The following is a 15,822-nucleotide window of genomic DNA, read 5'->3' on the forward strand; positions in this document are numbered from 1 at the left end:
AAATTTTTTATTCTGGACTTTTACTTGTAACAGAGTATTTTTATATTGCAGTATTGGTACTTTTACTTAACCGTTGCATTGTGTTAGAAAACTGCATCCACTTGTGGTGTTAGCGGGTCAAATTTGACCCGTGATTTAAATCAGCCCAAAATACTAAAAAAATAAGTATTTTCATTCATATTTTTCTCCCACCTCATAGCTGACTTGTAATGCATTCATATCCATGTAAACACTTTTAAAAATATTATGTTGGGTTAGGGCTAGGGTTTCATCTTTCAAAATATATCGTTTTTTATTATAAAAATGTTAAAATTCACTCATTAAATTTCCTATAATGAAGGCAATGGATAATGATGTTATCTAGCTAGAATAGAATAATTAAGAATAATAATTAGAACACACTTCCCAAAAAAAATCAATAAAGAAAATACTTGTTTTCGTTTTTTAACTTTAAAAAAATGTTAAAATTATTAAAAATAGTGACACTAGTGGTGTTAGGGTCCGAAATGACCCGTATACCATAGAAGGTAAAAAGTCATTTATTTTTCATAAACGCAAACTTTATTTTACTTCTGATAGCAAATGCTAATTGAGGACAAGTTTCTCTCACTCTCAAACATGTAAACATTGAATATTGACAATTTGGGGGGGAATTGAGCCACACTTCTTTGCCGGGTCATTTACATTTCTTTATTGGAACGAGGCTTCATGATATCCTCAGAAATAGATATCCTAATGTAATAACCACTTTCAACTATAGGTGTGTCACTATTTTTAACCTGTAATCCAGGACTGATTTGCTCTGCTCAGTGGATGAAAAAGAAAAGAAAAAAATGCTGAATGGACCGAATAAGTCTGGATTCCAGGCTAACTATTTTGGGCGTGTCATTTTAGGTGAAGAAAGGTGTTCAAAATGTTTCAAAGAATTGTTCAATATTATTCAGTGATTGTGATATTGTGCACTCTGGCGGTTTCAACAGTCCCAACTACATTTTGGTTACGTAATTTAACTAGTAAACTAAAAAAATAATAAGTATGAATACCAAGTATGAATACCAACGGTAGATGTATAAATAAATACAAAATTAAGTAAATAAATAAATACACGCACACATACAGTACACAGCGCGTACACACACACACACACGTATGCAGTACGAGCAGACTGCGTAACGTGACATGTCCAACCCTTGCTAGTCTCTAAGCAGACATACTTGGCATGCCAGTTGGCATATTTCACTTTGCATAACAAACTCCCCCCTACCCCTACCTACCCCCCCTGGCACTAAAATAGCACTCACTTCATCCTCAGCGGCCTCGCTCGGCCCAGAGGGCCGGCGTAGCGGCGGTGTGGTGAGCTAGCTTGAGCGCTCAATCCCCTGCTTAGACAAACACAGCACCTGGGACAGCTTTAGAAGAGCAACTCCATTGTAAAGCTCCCTCTCTCTCTCAGCTCCCCAACACCAGAACACCAGAATTCCTCACATTCTGAGACCAGGGTCTAATCTTAGAAAACACAACCCAGATGGACTCCATAAACAACTTAAGCCGTTAAAGCCGGGAACGCATCTGTGTAACCACTTTAAACTTTTTTTTTTTTTTACTTTACTTTGGCTATTCAAAAATAGCAGATATACAAGCTCGTAGCGCGGCACCGAGTGCCGCGCTACGAGCTTGTAGATCTGCTATTTTCTTGAAAAATCGTGTGTGCAAATCTTTGAACATAATATATTCTTTTAAAGCGAACATTTTTAAGTCAAATCTTTGCTTTCTGGGGCTCCCTGGAACTAAACATTTTGAGATGGGGGTCCGCAGCCAAATACATATCATTTTGGGGGGGTCCTCGACATGAAAAAGTTTGAGCACCACTGATATAGTAACATAGGTTTTTCAGAATACCGTTGGGATTTGGAAGACATTTCTAGAATCGGCTTCAGGTCTTAATGGGTTAAAAAACGTGTCTGAGCCGGGTGGCTCTCTCACTTCGACTTCATGACTTCAGATGAATATGTTTTATACCAGAGTATTATAACTTAAAGGTAGGGTAAAGTGATTTTCTTTGGTTAAAATAAGTGTTAAATGCCGCTATATTCCGATAGTACTCATTGCTGTAGAGTGTTTGTTCAGTAACAAGAGTCTCCATGTCTCTCCAGCTCTTCATTAAACAGAAAATGCATTTTCATGATACCAGGATACCAGTTTTATCCAATCGAGATAGAGAACAAGTGGCATTGAAAGTGATGACACAAAGAAACGAGCAGACACGATTGGAACTGGAAAACGAAATAAATGGGTACTCTCTCCTGATTGGCTGAAATGTTGTCACCTACCTGTAAATGTATTTCCTGTTTATTAAAGAGCTGGAGAGACAGGGAGACTCCTGTTACTGAACAAACACTAAATAGCAATGTGAGCTTATAGATCAGCTATTTATTTAGGGATTTGCTGAAGACAGGAAAAGTCTCTAACCCCAGTTCTCTAAGACTCGAGGTGTTTAAGTGGTTAAATGGCTTTTGTTTGTATCAACTACTGGAATAGCCGTCTTGCAGTGGTGTAAAGTAACTAAGTACATTTACTCAAGTACTGTACTTTTGAGGTACTTTTACTGTACTGGAGTATTTCCAATTTCCAATACTTTCTACTCCACTACATCTCTGAGGCAAATATTGTACTTTTACTCCACTACAATTATTTGAAAACTTTAGTTACTAGTTACTTTGCAGATATAAATTATTATGTTATAAAACATACATTAACCACCCTATTTTATACACAGGCTATTTGAAAATATTTTCAAACATTTTAGTACTTTCACTTTTGGTACTTTAAGTACATTTGGATACCAATACCTTTATACTCTTACTCGATTACATTTTGAATTAAGGACTTTTACTTGTAACAGAGTACTTCTACATTGCAGCATTGATACTTTCACTTAAGTAAAACATGTGAGTACTTTTTCCACCACATGCAGTCTTGTCTTTACTGTGACAAGTTCTCCCATAAATCAACATTCAAAGTGACGAGAGGGAGAGCAATCCAACCAAAAAAAATCCTCCACATGATTATTCCGGGCCCACTCCAGTGAACCTCCCCATGGTTTCTGCTGTTACTTACAATTTGGCATAAAAGTCACAGAACTCCTTGTAGACCTTCACGTCGCTCTTACGCTTCTGGTTCTTGGAGACGGGCACCTCGCCGTCCTCCCCCCCGCCCCCGCCGCCCCCGTCCCCGTTCCTGGGACCCCCGTTCATCTCCCCGTGGTGGTGATGATAAGGCACGTCCGGGGCCTCTCCGTCCTCGGGGATGGAGGGGGGCAGCGCGCGGCCGTTTAGTTCCATTACTGAGCGCTTAGTTCCAAAGGGATGTATATGATGATGATGATGATGATGTCACCGCTCCCAATACCAGACAGGCTAACAGTATGAGTCCCAATAGATCCCTTGGTCTTGGTGGTGATGGTTCCTTTACGTCCTATAGCGGAGCGTTAGCAGGTCTGTGTCTGTGTCCGTGTGTGTGACGTGTGTGTGTGTGTGTGTGTGTGTGTGTGTGTGTGTGTGTGTGTGTGTGTGTGTGTGTGTGTGTGTGTGTGTGTGTGTGTGTGTGTAAGGGCAGAGGAGCTGTGTGCTTCCACACACAGCTACCAGAAGACTGACTCCTGCACTGGGAAGCACCGTGGATGTGAGTTCCTCTCTCCCTCTCTCTCTCTCTCTCTCGCTCTCACACACATACATTCACACACCCACCTCCCTCCCTGTTCTCACATTTAGTCCTCACTTTCCCATTCTCTCTCTCTCTCTCTCCTCCCCCCCCCCCCCCCCCCCCGTCACACTGCTCTGTCTATTCTTGGGTGGTTACTCAAATTAAAGTGGCCACCCTGACGCCTGCCCGGAACCACACAGAGGTCAATGTGCCACCGGACAGACGGACACAACACGCACGCGCACACACACACACACACACACACACACACACACACACACACACACACACACAGACTTTTAACTTGGAAGGATCTGATTTGTGAGGACGGGATGTTTTCACTTAAGATCAGACCGTCTTAGCCGTCTGTGTGTGTGTGTGTGTGTGTGTGTGTGTGTGTGTGTGTGTGTGTGTGTGTGTGTGTGTGTGTGTGTGTGTGTGTGTGGTGTAGCCAGCTCTCAGCTCTCTGGGAGATCTGACAGCGTGGCTCCAGTTTGGGTGTTGTGAGAGTGTGGATACTGACACACTGACACACACACACACACACACACACACACACACACACACACACACACACACACACACACACACACACACACACACACACACACACACACACACACACACACACACACACACACACACACACACACACACACACACACACACACACACACACACACACACACACACACACACACACACACCGTCCACTGTGTCTCACAGAAAGAGACCTTTGTTTACCTCCGTCCAAGCTTTGGTGGAAGAAGTACTTCAATTCTTTACTCACGTAAAAGTAGCAATACCACAATGTGAAAAACACTGCTACAGGTAAAAGGCGTTCAACATTTTTACTTGAGTCAAAGTACAAAAGTATTGGCATCAGAATATCACTTGCTGTAGCAAAGTAAAAGCTTTTTCTAGATCTGTTATCTTTAAGTTAAGTATAAAATAGGGCTTCATTGGTGGACATAAGTTTTGTAATAATCATCTAAATCTATATAGTAACTTTTTATTCATTAAAAATAATAATAAATAAAAGTACACTACTTTCCACCACTGAAAGCTGGAGTGCTCTGGCTCCATGTCTCCGCTCCGCAGCATAAACACAGAGGAATAACATGTCAGGCTACAGATTGCAACAATCACGCACCGTTAGATGCGTCCCAGCTGAACCATGGATGGACGTGCGCATGCATCCACAACCATTAGCGGGACAGATGTGGGACCCCCGTGGGACCCCCGTGGGGAATGTGTGCATGTTGAATTGATTATTTGTTTTGAATGCTTCAGAAGTGACATGAGCCATCTGTATGTGTGTCATGTGGAGCCAATAACTGTATTTCTAGTCCCTTGTTTTGTGCGCGCGCAGGGGTGTGTGTGTGTGTGTGTGTGTGTGTGTGTGTGTGTGTGTGTGTGTGTGTGTGTGTGTGTGTGTGTGTGTGTGTGTGTGTGTGTGTGTGTGTGTGTGTGTGTGTGTGTGTGTGTGTGCGTTTGTTTGTTTGTTTGAGTGTGTGTGCTTATATTACTATGCTTGCAAGGGCTAAATGTCCCCACAAGTATAGTCGAATTTACCATTAGGACCATTAAACGTTAATACTGATTTTTAGAGTTAGGATGATAAGATTCAGGTTGGGGTTAGGGTAAAGATTAGGCATTTGGGGGTTAGGTTTAGCGTTTGGGATTAGATTTATGCATGATCAGCTATTTTCGGCTTTAGGGTTCGGATTTTAAAATGTCAAAATATTTCAAAACTGAAAAAAAAAATGAAAAAATCATAAAATGTCACACGAGTCTAGTAATACAAATGTGTGAGTGTGTGAGTGTGTGTGTGTGTGTGTGTGTGTGTGTGTGTGTGTGTGTGTGTGTGTGTGTGTGTGTGTGTGTGTGTGTGTGTGTGTGTGTGTGTGTGTGTGTGTGTCTGTCTCACTGCATGACTCCATCATTCCACAAATAGATGCCCAGCGTGCCCTTAACTCCAAACTAGGTGCTGGCAGCTGCTGGTTTCTGTCTCTGTGTGGGTGTGTGGGTGTGTGTTTGTGCATGACTGTGCGTGTGTGCGTATGTGTGTGTGTGTGTTCACAGAATACATCTATTCTTGTCTGTCTAGGGATCGATTTGTTACATCATCTAAGATGAACCCTACGTATTAGCCTGTTCTGGGCATGTCATCATTTAGCAAAAACAGCCAATCGAGCTTGTAAACAAGCTTGTAAATCGACTATTTTGGCTTAGGTGTGTAGAGGTACAAACGGAAGGGGCCAAGTATAGAACCCTGGGGTACCCCGGTCAACGTGGATAATACTGGTGAAAATGTGCTCGCACTTGAAATCCCCCAGAACAACGTTAGTGAACAATCGAGCAGTGGTGTAAAGTAACTAAGTACATGTACTCAAGTATTGTACTTAAGTACAATTCTGAGGTATTTTTACTTTGCTGGAGTATTTCCAATTATCAGTACTTTTACTTCTACTCCACTACATCTCAGAGGCAAATATTGTACTTTTACTCCACTACAATTATTTGAAAACTTAAGTTACTAATTACTTTGCAATTATAAATGATGATATTATAAAACATACATTAACCACTTTAGCCCTATTTTATACATAGGCTATTTGAAAATAGCCGATCTACAAGCTCACAACGCGTCGCATCGCGACGCGTTGTGAGCTTGTAGATCTGCTATTTTCAAACATTTTAGTACTTTTACTTTTGGTGCCTTAAGTACATTTTGATACCAATACTTTTGTACTTTTACTCAAGTAAATTTTGAATTTCTGACTTTTACTTGTAACGGAGTACTTCTACATTGCAGTATTGATACTTTTACTTAAGTAAAATATTTGAGTACTTTTTCCACCACTGCAATCGAGTGCTGTTGTTGTGAAATGAAACCCATGGAATTCCCTGCTAGGATTTTTCCATGTTTCCTTCTCCCAAAACAACAGAATGTGAGGTCCTGGATTCTAACATGATGTCATCTCTACCAAAACAATTCCTGTGCAACTGCCAGGAAGGTTCACACAGTGCTCTGTGATGAGCCAGAAAGGTCTGCTATCTGCAAAGAGAGGCAGTGAGTCCCAGCACTTTAGCAGAGTGGAGTTCCAGAGGGAACCGTCTTATGCTGCCATGGGAATTACTGTTGAGTGACACGAGTACAAAGGACAGAGGGTGGGGACAGAAAAAAACAGGAAAAAACACACCGTAAGTGTTCTCTGTTTATAGTCCTCTGAGTAGCACAGGGAGAGAAAGACAGACAGGCAGACTTACAGAGAAAGACAGACAGACAGAGAGGGGCACAGACAGACAGACAGACAGACAGACAGACAGACAGACAGACAGACAGACAGACAGACAGACAGACAGACAGACAGACAGAGAGGGGGACAGAGAGGGGGACAGAAAGAGAGGGGGACAGAAAGAGAGACAGAGAGGGGGACAGAAGAGTGAGAGAAGACAGAGAGACAGGCAGAGAAATGGAGTGTGTGTGAGAGAGAGAGAGAGAGAGAGAGAGAGAGAGAGAGAGAGAGAGAGAGAGAGAGAGAGAGAGAGAGAAAGAGAGTCTCCAACAGGCCACTAACATGCAGTGGTGGAAAGTAACTAAGTACATTTACTTAAGTACTGTACTTAAGTACAATTTTGAGGTATTTGTACTTTACTTGAGTATTTCCAATTTCCAATACTTTTACTTCTACTCCACTACATCTCAGAGGCAAATATTGTACTTTTACTCCACTACAATTATTTGAAAACTTTAGTTACTAGTTACTTTGCAGATATAAATTATGATATTATAAAACATACATTAACCACTTTAGCTATTTTATACCTAGGCTATTTGAAAATAGCAGATCTACAAGCTCACAACGCGTCGCATCGCGACGCGTTGTGAGCTTGTAGATTGGCTATTTTCAAATATTTAGTACTTTTACTTTTGGTACTTTAAGTACATTTTGATGCCAATACTTTTGTACTTTTACTCAAGTAAATTTTTAATTTTTGATTTTTACTTGTAACAGAGTATTTTTATATTGCAGTATTGGTACTTTTACTTAAGTAAAGAATTTGAGTACTTTTTCCACCACTGCTAACATGCAACATTTTGCATTACTGCTAGGAATCTCTGTATGTACAGTATGTCTGTTGTTGTCTGTACTTCACATCATCTCCACAACCGTACATCCGATCTATCTACTTTGGACTGAGGACCCGAGGAAGTGTAGCGTGGACTGTGAAGTCGGTGGGATGAGCGGTCCTCCCGGAGCGGCCCTGTTCCTATGGCGGTCAGTCAACTTTTTAATTGTGTGCGAGGAATTCCCGACAAGACTCCAGTTGCTCCCTCTGTCTCTGACCCGCCTGACACGGTGGAGGCAGATGGCCGACCACTATGTCTGCCTGACATTTCTTACAGTTGAGGGGGAATTCATTTCGGGTAAGAATCGCTGGCTCAGGGCGGGACAATGTCTCTGCTCTATTATGTAAAGTGTCTTGAGACAGCTTGTCGTGATTTGCCAGTCCAGTGGTGGAAAAAGTACTCAAATTCTTTACTTAAGTAAAAGTACCAATACTGCAATATAAGAATACTCTGGTACAAGTAAAAGTCCAGAATGAAAAATGTACTTGAGTAAAAGTACAGAAGTATTGGCATCAAAATGTACTTAAAGTACCAAAAGTAAAAGTATAAAAATATTTGAAAATAGCAGATCTACAAGCTCACAACGCGTCGTGATGCGACGCGTTGTGAGCTTGTAGATCGGCTATTTTCAAATAGCCGAGGTATAAAATAGGGCTAAAGTGGTTAATGTGTGTTTTATAATATCATAATTTATATCTGAAAAGTAACTAGTAACTAAAGTTTTCAAATAATTGTAGTGGAGTAAAAGTACAATATTTGCCTCTGAGATGTAGTTGAGTAGAAGTAAAAGTATTGGAAATTGGAAATACTCAAGTAAAGTACAAATACCTAAAAATTGTACTTAAGTACAGTACTTAAGTAAATGTACTTAGTTACTTTCCACCACTGTTTGCCACTACTACTAAAATTGAATAGGCTCTATGCACAGCAGCCATATTGGAAAAAAAGTGGGCCTCCTCCTTACTTCCTTCACAGGTCTTACCAATTATACTAATTAAGGCTTTGTTCCATTCCATTTTGTTTAGAGACAGAGGAAGTAACTGTCTTGTCCAGTCTTGAACACATCAAGAAAAGTTGATGCAGTGCACAGTGGTTCTTAAACGTTTTAATTTCAAGGGGAGCACATTTCAAGGACACCCAAAATTCTTACACACCTGTAAGGGACCATTTGGAACCCCTTCAAGGAACCATAAGGGTCCCTGGACCACACTTTGGAGACCCACTTGGTGTAGCAGAGTGTTTCCAGTGAGACAACATGCACGACATCAGCACCCTGGCCTCTGCATGGAGCAGTGCATATAGCAATGGTTCCTGAGGGGGTTCCAGGGTGTGTCCCCATAAAAGAATGGATGATGTTTGAGACGTAAAAAGCAGCTGTTCGTGTGTAAAGTAGCGGCTAGCCTAGCAGCTAACGGCGGTTGGACTTATTTTGTCCATCAGGTCTATTCCTGACTCCACTGTCAGCCGACACCTCAGGACAACAGGTGGCTCCACAGGAGTCTGTCTGCTTTCTGTCTGTCTGTCCCTCAATACACCTCCACCTTCACGTCATTAGCAGATCTACAAGCTCACAGTGATGCATTGTGATCTTGTAAATCTGCTATTTTACACCACACAACAAAGTATGAAAAAGGGCTCAAGTGTTTGAACTAAACTTCCAACTTTTGGCGGAAAATATTTGTTGTCGAGCAACACATTTTTACACTTACTGTATAACAGGTGTTAATTAAGCTTTACCGATTGATAGTTAATTGAAAAGTTAGAATCATCATTCAAACACAAACCTTATAAAACATGTTTAAGTGAAAGGGAGTTCTGCACAGAGCCTCTTCAACCAAACACAGCACTGATTTATCTCCATCTGTTTCACCTACACTACAACCCAGCACTGCCACCTAGAGGCTGACAAAGCACACTGTCTGGTTCTTAACAGCCTGTTAAACTTTATGAGCCTTGTCCTATAAAAACCAGTGGCTCTCAAACCTTTTACATTTTCATTTCAAGGAACCCCATAACTCTGAGAGTGTACAAATGGAACCAAATGGACCCGTCAGGGTCCATTTGGTGTCCATTTTGTACACTCTCAGAGTTACAGACCTGTTAACTCATTCAGTGCCTGACTTATTTCTGGCAGTTTGGCTCTGAGTGCCAGAGCCAAAATTCATTGTAAAAAAAAAAGAAAAGATCTGATGTTGTACTCTTCCTTGTGATAGTTTTATCTTCTTTAGCCTTCTTTGTTTCCCTTGCTTAATTTGTTGTATGATGTCCCTACCTCTCTCCACACACACTATCTAATAGGAAAAAGACCATTCAAAAAAATAAATTTTTGCATATACAGACGGGTGACAAATTAAAGGAAAAAACAACATAAAGTGCCACCACCAGAACAGCATCAATGCACCATTGCATAGACCATGCCAGGAAGTGTTCTTGGTGACACAGTCTGATGATCACATCCTGCAATGACATTCTCAGTCACCCGGGGAACAGTTGCTCTTCTGTTTTTCCTTACATATTGCATTATGTCTCAACAGTCATCCAATGTGCACTTTGACCACATGTGTCAAACCTACTCACTGATCAGTGGTGTAAAATAACTGAGTACATTTACGTAAGTACTGTACTTAAGTACAATTTTGAGGTATTTGTACTTTACTTGAGTATTTCCAATTTCCAATACTCTTACTTCTACTCCACTACATCTCAGAGGCAAATATTGTACTTTTACTCCACTACAATTATTTGAAAACTTTAGTTACTAGTTACTTTGCAGATATAAATTATGATATCATATAACATACATTAACCACTTTAGCCCTATTTTATACCTAGGCCTATTTGAAAATAGCCGATCTACAAGCTCACAAAGCGTCGCATCGCGACGCGTTGTGAGCTTGTAGATCTGCTATTTTCAAACATTTTAGTACTTTTACTTTTGGTACTTTAAGTACAATTTGATGCCAATACTTTTGTACTTTTACTCAAGTAAAAATTTTATTCTGGACTTTTACTTGTAACAGAGTATTTCTATAATGCAGTATTGGTACTTTTACTTAAGTAAAGAATTTGAGTACTTTTTCCACCACTGTCACTGATGATGTATTTCCCAGGCAGTTCACGTAGATCAAAATGCAGAAGTCACTTTAGTCACCTTGTTTCCTATTAAAACACTGGCAGTTGATTGAAGTTTTTAGTGACTTAAAATCTATCTATGTCCCAAATAAAGGGACACGGGTCCAGTGGGTACCTAAACCTAAACCTTGTGGGCACCTCAACGTAAAAAAATGAAAGAATAAATGTATGCTTTGTAAACTATAAATGCACATCATTATCAGACCAGAATTTACCCTTCAACTTCTTGCTCATCCCCCAAATTACTGGCTATCACAGGTAGCATGTGTAGAAATATTTGGCCTCAAATATAACATTTAAAAAATGGTGCCCAGTGTTCACGGTTACCCAATAAAGAACCCACTTTCATAGTCACTTTTTCTCTTCCCATCTTGATCTAAAATCAAGGTCAACTGGACCTGCACAGTATTTGTATTCATGGATGTAAAAATGCTTAATTCTATCAATATGCACGGATCTGCATTAGTCAAGTTTCACCATGCGTTTGTTCAGGTTTTTCCTTTCATTTGTCACCTGTCTGTATATTAGAGTAGAATGTACTGAGAGTCAACAACTCTCAAACTCTGTTATTACACAGTCTGCTCTTCAGTGTGGGTTCAGTAAATGAGGACATGTAGGCTCAAACACTGGTGGAGTTTAGAGAGAACAGGAACTGGCTAAATCTCACTTAAGACACTGCTGTGTGTTTGGTCTTCGCCTGCTGCTGTATTTGCCAAATACATACAGCGAGACCCTGCACCCAACCCCGCTGTTTCACACACACACACACACACACACACACACACACACACACACACACACACACACACACACACACACACACACACACACACACACACACACACACACACACACACACACACACACACACACACACACTACACACTACAAACAGACCTTACTCACACACTGTGTCAACAGTAACCATGGGAACGCAGCCATAAGGGTTGCTTGAGCTCAAAACATGTTACCTTTGGCCAGACTGGAGAGGATACGTGCGCGCGCGCACACACATACACACACACCGCTCTTCGATGACTTAACGAGGGCACTAATCTAACTATAATATGATATCGGAGGAGTGACATTTCCTCTGTTGTGTTCTTTTTGTTTCCCGACGTGACCTTTCACCTCTCCAACGCCCTCCACTAGAGACCAGACTCCATCCACGTTCCATTTCCTGCCTGGCTGGCTGCAGAGGATATGATGGCAGTCAGACTAAAGCACTAAACACCACTCATCGGGGACCTACAAACTGAAATCCTCAGTGTCCCTTTAAACTCTGAGAATAAAGGGTTCATTTGGCTACATTTCTATTCTCTCAGAGTTACACATGGAAAACATGAAGGTGCAGTAAAGTGATATTTCTCTTGTTGAGTAATCTCTCAAGAACAGATTCTGCTCTCCGCTTGAATCTGTCGGGGGGGTTTGTCATATCGCGTATGCACTGGCCAAAAAGGGCGTGCCTTCAGATCAGGAAGCAGGCCGCGCTTTACCCAATCAAATGTAGTGGGCGGAATTTACGTGTGTGCCGATCCTTCCCCACTAGAAACAAACCGAAACTCATTTAACAATAGCGTCCTCGGAGCAGACAAAACCATCATAGAAACAAGTGGACTTGCAACCACAACGAACCATGTTCTCTGGGAGAAGTGGTGTTAGTGTTCCGTGCAGAAATATTGTTAGTGGGAATGAAAACATAGTCGCACCACCGGAAGTGAAAGGCTGAAGGCAGATCAAAACCCCGGTTTCCTTGCGCACGGGTGCTCCATTTAGCTCCCCCCCAGAGCTAAGTGAAAGAGTAAAAAACAGCAGAGGGCGCTGTTTTTCCTTTTTTATTTGGCGATGGGTTCCCAGATTGCTTGTTTAGTGTTTAACAGATCTATATTCTGATTCTAATCATTTCTATAGACTATACGGTAATCCGGGGTCTTCCTGTCTCTCCAGCTCTCTAGTAAACACTAAACAGAAAATACATTTTCAGGTCAGGATACAAATTTCATCCAATCAGGAGAGAGACCCCTCTTATTGAAGTCATGTTTCTATCACAATATAGAGAATATAGAGCACCTTTAACACTGAGGATGTTACTGTGTAGGCTCTGGAACAACCTGACTGAGGAGCCTACAGGAGCAGCAATGACTTTTATATTTTAAATCTAATTCCCAGGACTCTCTGGAACTCAATGGGACTTTCCCGGCTCAATAAACCATACATTGTACACACTTTGTTCCTTTCATGCAATTTATTTACTGCAATTCTATTAAAGAAATTAAAACTCAATCGACCTGATCCTTGATGTTTTGCTCTTACTTAGCACCATACACACTTTATAATTATAATAATTGTGTGGAACTGTTATGACAGTGATCATTATCACAGGATCATAACAAAACACTTCATTACACACAGATTACTATCTCTGTACAGCTTTGTTGTCGAGAAGGTCGCAGCGGGTGTGTGTGTGTGTGTGTGTGTGTGTGTGTGTGTGTGTGTGTGTGTGTGTGTGTGTGTGTGTGTGTGTGTGTTATGATATTGAGCTCCCCAGAGAGAGTTGCAGTGTGTATTATGTCTCTGCCTTTGACAGGGTGACCTCTCTCTCTCTCTCTCTGCATTCCTCACATTACTGCAGCCCTCTCTAATCACTGCAGAATCAGCAGCAAACAGTAACTCACACACGCACGCACGCACGCACGCACACACACACACACACACACACACACACACACACACACACACACACACACACACACACACACACACACACACACACACACACACACACACACACACACACACACACACACACACACACACACACACACACACACTGCATTTTGAGCTTGTAGATCTGCTATTTAAGAAAAAGGTTTACTCAAGAAATGTTTGAAATGTCAAGAAAATGACTTATTTTTCTTTTCTTTTAAACTAAAACAACGAGTACTTGTTCCCAGGGACGTGCAGAGAGAAATAGAAGGGCAGGGGCTGACATGTGGAAAAGGGCACATCATTTCAGCAACCACTGGCAAATTTTTTGGTATCATTTCTAATCAGATTTAGAGGAATATCTCATTTTAAATTAACACTAGGATTATACTTATCATGAAAAAATAAGTCCACATCCAATCCTGTAGAATTAATGGTGATCAAAGTTATCAAAATTAGTAGATGCAATTATTGAGTCCGTTTTCGCATATAATGCATAAAACATTGCCTAGAAGTGTCTGTCAGTCAGCAATTGTGCAATCAAAATGCAATTAGCAAATTGTGAAATTACACTGGACTGACAGAGAGAGAGAGAGAGAGACAGAGAGAGAGAGACAAATAAGATGTTTTCTTTCCACACATAGGCTACGTATCTGTCTCAAATGAAGACGGACCACACGTTGTGTCTGCGCGTCTGTGCAATTGGGCTCGGTGAGTGGACAAGTGCGCCCGGCCGGGTTTGGTTTCGATTTAAGGGCTTGCCACATCATACCAAAAATAGCCGATCTACAACCTGCAACGTGTTGTGAGCTTGCAGATCGGCTATTTTTGGTGCATGACACCGCGCTCAATCAAGTGTAATCAAGCTTTACCAGCTTTGCCAGGGGTGGAAAAAGTACTCATATTTTTTACTTATAAAAGTAAAAGTAAAAGTATCACTCTGTTACAAGTAAAAGTCTGAAATTCTAAATTGACTTGAGTAAAAGTACAAAAGTATTGGTATCAACACGTACTTAAAGTACCAAAAGTAGAAAGTACTCTTTATGCAGAATGTCCCATTTCACAAGTTTCCAAATGTATACAAATCTTTTGAAAATAGCAGATCTACAAGCTCACAATGCGTCACATCGCAACGCATTGTGCGCTTGTAGATCGGCTATTTTCAAATGGCCAAAATGTACATAGGGCTGAAGTGAGTAATGTATGTTTTGTAATAATAATCTAAATCTACAAAGTAACTAGAAACAAAAGTTTTCCAAATAAAGTAAAAGTACAATATTTTCCTCTGAGATGTAGTGGAGTAGAAGTAAAAGTATGTAAATGTAAAATACTCCAGTAAAGTAGAAATTCCTCAACTTTGTGCTTACGTACAGTACTTGAGTAAATGTACTTAGTTACTTTCCACCACTGGTAAATGCTGCGTTCATGGTCTGGAGGGCACTTTCTACAGACGAGCGCACGGCGCCTGCTTCTTCCAGTCAGTGATGATGATGTGAAAGTGATACTGTGAACGCCCCCCCCACCGCGTCCCAGAGTGAGGAAGTGAGAGATGGAGAGCTGCAGCATGAGGTTATTTTAACTGTACAGAACAGATGTGTCGCTTATGAGAGACGGCAGGCCGTGCGTTAAGCCTCTAATCTACAGCATCACACATACAAGCACCTCTCACAACACGCTGGATGACATACTACACTACATCCACACTGAGAGAGAGAGAGAGAGGGTGAGAGAGAGAGAGAGAGAGAGAGGGAGAGAGAGAGAGAGAGGGAGAGAGAGAGACTCTCTGTACCAAGTTGACCTCGACATAGTAGAACTACTCGAGATACGAACAGAGCAACTACCAGAACTACCAGATCTCCCAGAGTCCATATTCAAAATGTTTGTGTTTTTTCATAAAGTAACGACGCCCTACGTGATCATACTAGAGCGTCACACAAAAGCATCAAAAGTAGCAGATCTGCAAGCTCGTAGCTCGAGCGTGTAGATCTGCTTCTGAATCCTGAAAAGTAACAGTTTTGGACATACGAGGTTTATGAGACATACGAGGTTTATGAGGCATATGAGGTTTATGAGACATATGAGGTTTCCACCTACAGAGACGAGAATCAGAATCAACTTTGTTGAGGGAGAGAGAGACAGACAGA

At 41.2% G+C, this 15,822-nt stretch overlaps 1 protein-coding gene across 8 annotated transcripts in view; it reads right to left on the minus strand.

The window, feature by feature from the left end:
• lims2 (LIM and senescent cell antigen-like domains 2) overlaps window positions 1-15,822 on the minus strand; it is a 76,531-nt gene that overhangs the window by 35,241 nt on the left and 25,468 nt on the right. Inside the window, exon 1 of one of the 8 annotated variants that reach the window (XM_080412711.1) lies at window positions 3,118-3,236. The exons of 5 other annotated variants lie outside the window; for them this stretch is intronic. The gene's annotated coding sequence lies outside the window, so the exon portion shown is untranslated. Of the gene's footprint in view, window positions 1-3,117; window positions 3,237-15,822 lie in introns of those variants that run through there. 2 more of the 8 variants (XM_080412712.1, XM_080412718.1) reach the window with 2 other exon arrangements.

Source organism: Gymnoscopelus braueri, assembly GCF_963280865.1.
Source record: "Gymnoscopelus braueri genome assembly, chromosome: 18".
In the NCBI taxonomy this organism is placed as follows: domain Eukaryota; kingdom Metazoa; phylum Chordata; class Actinopteri; order Myctophiformes; family Myctophidae; genus Gymnoscopelus; species Gymnoscopelus braueri.